The following is a 9,056-nucleotide window of genomic DNA, read 5'->3' as shown; positions in this document are numbered from 1 at the left end:
CAGGGCGGCTGCACCAGGGAACAGATGAAGGCGGTGCTTGAATAGAGGGGTGCTTGCCAGAGGTACCCACACCCTTTGACCAGGAGCGGTATTAAACAGAGGGCTTTCTTCCCCCCAGAGACCTTGGCAGCACTCCGGTTTCTGTTCGCTGCATGAAGTGTTTATATGCAGGGCTTATATACAGAACAACAGCGTTAAGTACTGCCGGAACAGGCCGACATACGTCCATGAGGTCGGCCCTGGTGCTGACTCAGGGCATCACAGCCGAGCCCCTTTTAGGCACAAGGGGTTCTGCTTCCAACTGGGATTCAGGCTGAGCACAACCATATGTGAACTTGTCCTGTACGACCTGTCTGTTCTGTCAGAGTAACATTTAATGAAGTCCTCTCACCGGTAACTGTATCATAAAAAAAAAAAAAATCCAAATAAGTTATAGGAAGCAAAGAAATGGGATTCAGAGAGAATGGAGGTCAGCCTCCCAGAAGAAGTGATACTGCTATAGAAACACGAGCGAATGATGAATGGTCAAAGCAGGTGGGACAGAATGGACCCGGAAGCAGAGGAGCAGTGTGTGTAAAAACTCAGTGGGAGCGAGGCCTCCACTGGTCTAGACGGCTTCTCTACACAAATTAGAGCACAAAACACCTCCCCACGTCCCCCTGACTCTAGAGATCTAATTATCTGGGATATCTGTGGCACAGCCCGAAGCTAAAAACACACTGACTGGTCATGTGCTGTCACCAGACATGATGTGAGCAGACACAGTTAAGGTGCGGCCTGAGTGCTCACTATCAAAGATTGAGTCAGCAGAAGAAAAGATTAAGCTAGCTCAGTTATTGACTGTGTTGAAATGATACTATGTGGATTCAGAGAGTTCGAAGAAAGTCTCCTTAAGCTGAGTTTTACCTCTTTTCGTCTTTAAAAGAATTATTATTTTTTAAAATGTAAGTGCGTGTGTGTGAACCCCAGGTGAATATGTGTACATCACGCATGTGCAGGAGCCAGAAGAGGTGAGGAGGCGGGAGCTGATCTCCTGGAAACCATTGTATGGATTCTGGGAACCAAAATCCCATTCTCTGCGAGAGCAGCAAGGCCCTAAAACGCTGAGCCAGACTTCCAGCCTCGACGTCTTCTCCTTTTGTGTTTTTGTTTTTGTCTTGTGGTTTCAGAGTGTTTATACAGGTGCATGGGACGTTATGGCTCCTGCAACCTCTCTCATGAACAGGACTGGTACACTCTGGTGGAGTGGCCTTGGGTGCACACAGCCTGGCCAGCCTGAGTGGTAGCGTGAGGCCTGGAAAAGATAACTGGAACAGAGTCATGTACTCTCAAGGCCGGGGAGGACAGCCGTGTGAGATAGGATGAGGTAGGGCTGGCTCTTGGCTCCTTCTGCACCTGGACCGCTCCAAGCTGTTTCCTTTCCCCTGTGCTGCTTTCCTTGCTTTGAGGTTTGTGCTATCAGGGCTTTATTTGCAAAGGAAAGCAAATAAAGAAGCACAGGGTTCAGGGTGAGACACAGACACACAAGTGTGAAAAGTCCTTAAGTAGGAAGAGCCGACAGGGCTGAATAAACGCACTGTTGTTGATCAACTGACTAGGGGAGGAAATCAGACGATTCCTACACAGACGCGCACATCAACCGAGAGACAGGATGTCAGTGTGTGATTTATGACAGGGGACAGGAGAAACAGACCGGCCCACCACTGTTCTGAAGCCCTCTCAGGGGAGACTTCTCCACAAGAGGCACACAAAATTCTCCTTAGCCTCTGGATGAGTAATATATGTCTCTTCTACCTTCAGTCAGAGAAGAAACCAGTTAGCTTCAGTAGGGATTCATGGGAGGAGGGGGCGTGCAGTGATTTGAAGCATTCATTCAAGAACACTGAGGAAAACAAGAGACTGTTCTATCCTAGAGACACTCACACATCCATGTTTATTCCTGACCTATTCACAACATCGTGGAGAGGGAAGCAGTCTAGACAGCCATCAGCATATGAAGAGATAATGAAAATGTGGTGTGTGTGCACAAACGGAACTTTACTCAGCCATATAGAAAAACAAAATTATGACAATTTTAGGGGAATGAATGGAACTGGGAAATGTGATTTCAAGTGAGTCTCAGAAAGACAAAGCCACGTCTTCTCTCCCATATGCAGATCCTAGCTTCTGACTTTCACACGTGTGTTTCTGTGTGAGAGTGAGTATGGGCTGAGGCCAGGAAACTAGGAAGGGGCTTATGAGAGAGGGAAAGGAGTTTTACAGAATGCGCAGTAGGGAGAACAATACAGCAATGTGGCAGGGGTCCTAGGAGCAGGAAGGTATAAACAAAGATATGATGCAGGTAGGACAGTGAGGTGAGGGAAAGGAGCAGAGGAAAATCGCTAAAACCAAGTGTGTGTAGATACCACAAGAAAACCTTGCTCCTTGGTGTGTTCACTTAAAATTACGATATATGAAAATCTTTCAAGTAGCTTTAATAATACTTTAAAGTTTTCAACAATGTATTTCAATCATAGTCACCTTAACTCCTCCCAGATCTGTCCCCAGTCATTTACCCACCCCAACTCCATCTTTTTATTAACCCATTGACTCCAGTTTGTACTGCCCCAATATTCCTGGGTATGAGAACATTCACAGAAGGGTGGTTGGCCTACCAGGAGCCACGCCCTTAAAGGACACCGATTCTTCCTTCCCCAGAGGCCGCCAATGTTTCACAGCTCCTCAGTTAAGGGCTCATGGCCCTCTTCCTCCTCCAGGCTACAGTGTTGACAGGCTGGGTCACATACAGGTCCTGTGCCGGAAGCCACAGCAGCTGTGCGACCATTCACGTGATGGCCTAATCACATACAGATGCCACTGTGTCTACTGGTCAGGTTCAGCCTTATAAGAAAATAATTCTGTCATATATCATATATATGTATATATGATATGTGACTTAATTCTTGAATTGACAATAAAGCCAATTCCGCTATTTACAATTTTGCCCTTGGAAGGGACATTTAAACTTTGCTCCAACACTCTAAGCTATCATTTCAATTGCTTTCATTTTATTCTCCAGAAACGGAAGCCCTTAAAGGATAGCTAAGCTGCCTGTGTGCACATGACTGCCAAGTTTTCAGTGGCTTCAAAACCCAGGCAGAGGCTCCCCTCCTCTGGTAGAGCTCACCCCTCCCCACAGATCTTAGCCTCCTGTGCTGAGCATATCCACGTGTTTGTTTCATTTATTTGAAAGATATATAGATATAGATATAGATAGATAGATAGATAGATAGATAGATAGATAGATAGATAGATAGATAGATAGACAGATAGATTCCAGGATTCACGTGCCATAATGGCACTGCTGGCAGGTCCATCTACGGGGAGAAATCTAAAGGTGAGGTTTTCATCCTGAAGTGTCTAGGTCCTGGCATCTTGTTCATGGCAAATGCTGGAGGAAACACAAATGGTTCCCAGTTGTTCGGGCTGAGCACCGAGCGGCCGCATGAAAAACACGTGGTCTTGTTGAAGGTGAAAGAAGGCATGAGCATCGTGGAAGCCATGGAGCGTTTTGCATCCAGGAATGGCAAGACCTGGAAGAAAATCACCGCTGCTGCCGACGGACAACTCTGATGCTTTTGACTGGCAGGATCCCGGTCTAGAGAGCCCCTCCCCCACATCTGCTTGCAGTGCCCTGTAATCTCCAATCTCACTGAAGTTCTCTGGGTTCCATAGTTTCCTTGCCCCTACCTCCAAGCCTAGCAGGATTGCAGAGTTAAGTGATTATGAACTAAAAACTGAGAAGAAAAGAAAAATGAGAACAACTGGACGTTATCTATTTTGAAGTATCCAACAAAATGAAAAATTGTGGTTTCTATATATTGTTGACTCAAAACCAGAGTCATTTAGAATCTCCAAGGGGACTCACTCAGAAATCAATACATACGATTTTAAAGCAAAGCAATATGAAGGACTGTTACGCTGTCTGCTTCTTGCAGCCGACTAGGAATGGGCGGCATGCGCACTCACTGACTCCTGAGGTCGCAAGCTGAGGGAGCTGTCAATATTGCATCAGAAATGAGCCCTGCTTGCTTCATCCCTCCCGCTGGGAGGACCCCGCTAGATGTCTCTAGGAGTGGCAGAGGCCTGTCACAGGGACCAATCTGCTGTGAGAGGTGCCTGTGGGCCTCTGCTCCAAACAAACAAAAGCTGGTGTGGGTTGATGCTGACGTCAGCCACACCACTGGCACGACAGCCAGGAGGGCTAATCTGTTTGTAGCGATAACCTTTGCTGCAGACCCAGCCTATGCCAACATTTAGACTGGGCCAAGCTCGGCTCCTTCACCAGCATGACCTCTCACCACTGCCTCTTCAGTGGACAACCTGCAGTGACCTTGCTTGGGTATAGAAAGAGCCAAGCCCTGCAGTCTTTGTGTAGATTCTAGAACAAGAGTATGGGATGGGGACCCCCCGGCTGCGTGACCGTGATGTGACCGTGAAACTGTCATGGAACCTCCATTGAGCCTCAGCACCCGCTTCAGGAAGAGGGAGCAAGGACTAAATGGGCGGACATGTAACTATCAGCTGCCTTTTCTCACAGTCACAGCCTCTCAGGGGCTGACTTGGAGTTATGAAGCGTTTTAAGCACTGAAGCTCATTTTCCGACGTCCACGTACGACAACAGGCCTCCTGTGCCACCACCTTCTCCCACAGAGGTCTGCAGGGCGTCCTTTAGAACGTCTCACTGATGGATAATTATGTGCCCTGCTGGATGAATGCCTTGAGCTCCGATCTTCAGTGGAACCTTCTGATGGAAACAAGAAGTGCCTCTGCATACATGGTAGTCCCAGGCGAAGAGCCTCCCTGTGTTTACAGCTTAGCAGTAGCGAGTCTTGCTTCAAGACCCAGTCAGGCCATCTTTTGGCTTGAAGAGTGCTACTGAATTGCTTCTAGGTAGAAATATGGCTAAATAGGGCTCTCATAGAGGAAAGAATTATGTGGGGTGAAAGACAGATCAAACCCATTCCTGATTTGAGAAGAAAAGACCAGTATGTTTTTAAGTTTCTCCCAGTCTTGACCTCTTCCAACATGTGGTCCTGGAGGAGATCATAGAATGGAGAGCAACTGGCTACAGATACAGGTCCAGCCATGAGTTAAAAATAGCGACAACCCCAGACTCTGTGGCCAGTGAGCCTCAGAGAGCAGCCAGGAGCCACATACCAAGGTAGACATCATGGTGAACTACAGCTCTAGTTTCAGGAAAAAGTACTAGAGAAATACGTTCACAGAAAATATGCTACCCAGATTATATTAAGCAATCGAACATTTGGGGCACCTAAGCATAATTTACTATGAAATTTTTTTATAGATATTTGCATGGTCAGTTATGGCACTAAATAATTTTATTCAGAAGAGTGTAATAAAAAGAGCAGTGTGTCTCAGACTCAAAACACCTAAAGCAAATCACAACTCAATTATTCAATATCATTGTACTTAAAAAAAAAAAATCTTTGTTTCTTCATTTTCTATTTCCCCTGTAAAGGAACCATGATGCCCGGCTCTCAGGATGACTGAGACCTAGTTTTACCAGTGGGCTGATGCGAGTTGCTACACAGCCCTGAAGTCTTGGAACTCGTCTCCCAGAGTCAGGATGAGTTCCAAGCAATGGAAAACTAGTGATAATTCCTGTTCCTCTGGTTTGAGAATTAAATAAAATTTCCAGACAGGCAATGATCTTCAGTCAGCCCCAGATATGATTAAAATGGAAAGTGCTTTTTTTTTTTTTAGTGTAGCAATGTACTAAAGAAAAACAATATGCTCATCACCCTTGCTTCTGAGTTGTCAAAGGGGCAGGGCTTTCCGAGCCTCTAGGAAAACCACATTGCCCTGGAGGTGTTAAGCTCTGAGCTGGCCAGTCTTCCAGCAGCCCAAAGGAGTAACAGCAATAAACAGAAACTGTTTCCTGCTAGTGCCTGAGAGAGAGAGAGAGAGGGCTGATTAGAGCACGGGTCCAGCGTTGAGCCGTTTTTGTGGGTCACACACTGGCCCTGGAGAAGGGTGCTGTCACTGGAGCAGACTCGGTGCCAAAGGCAGGGACTCACACTGCCCTGCGCTTTCTCTGATTACAGGCTCACTCGGGCCTCCTGGGAGTCTGTCCTGCTAGGTCAGTCCTCTTTATCAAAGGACCTAAGGGTGATCTCTGGACACTCCTTCCTTTATAGTAGCAAGGCTACCGATTACAGTGAGGTCGCCTTACACTCTGGCCCCGTCTGAAAGGGGTGTCGAGGCCTCTGCGTACTACACCCACTCCTAAGGCTGGGAAGTGCCCTGTTTCATAACTCGGTAGAAACCAGGCTACAATACACAAAGGGCAAACTCAAGAATGGCCTGTAAACCAGTTTACACGCGAGCGTATTTGGAGTCCCTTTTGCGATTCAACACAGGTTGTGTTTCCAGCTTACAAACGTTAAGCCATAGCCGTAGAACTGGTGACATAAAACCAAGCTCTAATCCACTCAGGTTCCCTTTCTACCCTAGGATTTTTTTTTTAACTAGTTTGTTTCCCAATCCATTTGAACAAAGTAAGAGATATCAGCTTTCATTGTAGCCAAAACATTTTGCAGGAGCTGATGATAAAAAAAAAAAAAAAAAAAAAAAAAAAAACAATGTCATCATGAGGTAGGTAACAGGGTACGCACGATGTCAGCCCAAGGTCAGGCAAAGCTGAAGCTAAACAAACAGTCCTCTTGGTCGCCTAGGTGGAGCAACCCGGACACTCTGCTTACGGGGTGGGGGGAGGTAGAACTCTCAATCATGGAGACATTCTCTCACTACAAATGCTCAAAAATGAAACTACCAAGCTCCTTGCTCGTGTTTCTAGGTTTATATCTCAGTAGTTACTGGGTACCAACTCTGACAGCTGCTGATGCAGGGAGGGCACTCAAAGGCTTCCCTGCAGCGCTGCCAGGGCAGTTACAACCTTCACCCTGAAGCAGGTGGGTGGTGTTTTTACAAATATTGGTCTTCACTTCCGGGAGAAACTCTTTTTTTTTTTTTTTTTTTTTTTTTTTGGTCCTAAGCATTCCAATAGTCAATAGAGCAAAGCGCCACTTAAACTGACATCTGACATTCAGAGACTATCCTCACTGCTTATAATTTACTTTAATCTTTTCCTTGAAGCCCGGAGGTGGGGATGAGCGTCTGTTTACGTTACATGCAAACACAGGAGTGACTCGATGTTGTCCTTTTGCGCGCTTTCGAGAGACATGGCGTCTATGATTTGGAACTAAGCTGGATTCCTGCGTGCCTGTCTTCCAGCTGAGGCCACAGACGGCACCTCTCGTTTTCCTACAGCGAAGAATGCAATAACAAGTGCTCGAGAAACCAGACACTCAGCATCAACTCAGACCTAATAGGTCTGCTTAGACCTAAGGTTCTCAACTCTGGGCAGCTTGCGTTTGGAACCAGATAATTCTTCCCTGAGTAGAATCGCTCTACATATTGGAAGCTGCTTAGCCCAGCTCTGCCTCTCCTTCCTGGATGCCAGAAGCAATCCACTGTCATTAAACACAATGTTCCCGGACATTAAAGGATTTTCTAGGGAACCAAATCACCCTTGTTTGACAACCATTGCAGGAGTCAGTACAGGAGTCAGCCAGAGGATCTAAAATGGATTGCTCTTATTACAAAGAAAAAACAATCACATTCTAAGGCTGGTGAGACAGTTAGGCTGCTTGAACAACCCTGAAACCTGAGTTTCACTCCTCGGCACCCATAATGGAAGAAGAGAACTCACTCCTGAAATTTGTCTTCTGACCTCCACACACACACACACACACATACACACACACACACACACACACACACACACACGCTGTGCCACACCCACAGCCTCCCATGCTCAAACTAGCCCGTGTGTCATACACACACACACACACACACACACACACACACACAAACACATAAACGCAATAATAAGTGAAACATTCAAATCACACTTCCCATTTTCCTTGGACAGAAGGCCAGGCTGGTGTGACTGGAATGCCCCTTGCCCAGTCTCTATAGCCATCTGTCTGGCTTTGCAAGTTCCTGACTTATCTGAAAGGTAGAGAGTTTTCTAGACTCAATAATCAACGAAATCCTAACTGAGTGGTAGACTAAATAATGATTCTCATCTGGGTGTTCTCGAACATACTGCTGATAAAAGTTGGAAAGAAAATCAACTTCTTAATATTTCTGTTCTAATCTCATCAAAGTGCTGGCTGCTTTGGCCCTTCAGCTATCTGGGTTGCTCATCAAATGATCACCTGTGTTTCTCAATGAGCCTTCAAGACGTAGTAAATGAGATGCTGTGTCTAAATGTTTAGACAAGTCAAAGGGCCTCTTTCTGTCATCTCTCTCCTTCCCTTCCTGCCCACCCAGCACACAGACATGCACATACTTCTGTGAGCTTTATTAATCTAGGTTTTTAAATGTTCTCAATAGCTATAAAATCAACTGTGGTTGTAGCTTGGATAGTTTGTTTATTGGTCATCATTCTGTTTTGGAGGGCATTTTTATGTGTCGTCTTTGAAACAAGGAGGTCAAGTGTAGCCCAGGTTGATCTCAAATGCATAGCAACCCACCTACCTCAGCTTCCAACTGCTGTCATGGCTGGTTAAAGGAGTAAGGAATCTTTATCTTCAAACAACTCTTCAGACAGAAGCTAAGCTTGTAAGACAGTATATGCAATATAATGCCCCCTTCCCCAGGGGTATCCTCAGACCAGAATCTGAAACCACCAACATAGCATAGTTATTAAAAGCATAGTTCTTAAAGGCAACAGAAAACATAATAATGGGAACATTTTAAGGTCAAAATTACTATCTTTGTATTCTCAATTAGCTTCAAGGAGGAGGGGAAACAGTTCTCAGAGACATACACAGACTAACATTATCAAAAAATAAATAAAACCTTTCAGGCTTTTCGAGAGCAAAGAAGTCCTGTCATAAAATTTCTGCCTATTTCATAGCTGCCATTCCCCTGAGTTCAGCTTGAAATCTTCAGAAAAATATCAATTCTTTGCTGCAAGGGTGCTT

This window comes from Meriones unguiculatus, chromosome 20 (genome assembly GCF_030254825.1).
Source record: "Meriones unguiculatus strain TT.TT164.6M chromosome 20, Bangor_MerUng_6.1, whole genome shotgun sequence".
NCBI classification, from domain to species: domain Eukaryota; kingdom Metazoa; phylum Chordata; class Mammalia; order Rodentia; family Muridae; genus Meriones; species Meriones unguiculatus.
The sequence above is the reverse complement of the archived record's forward strand: the minus strand, read 5'-3'. Positions refer to the sequence as shown.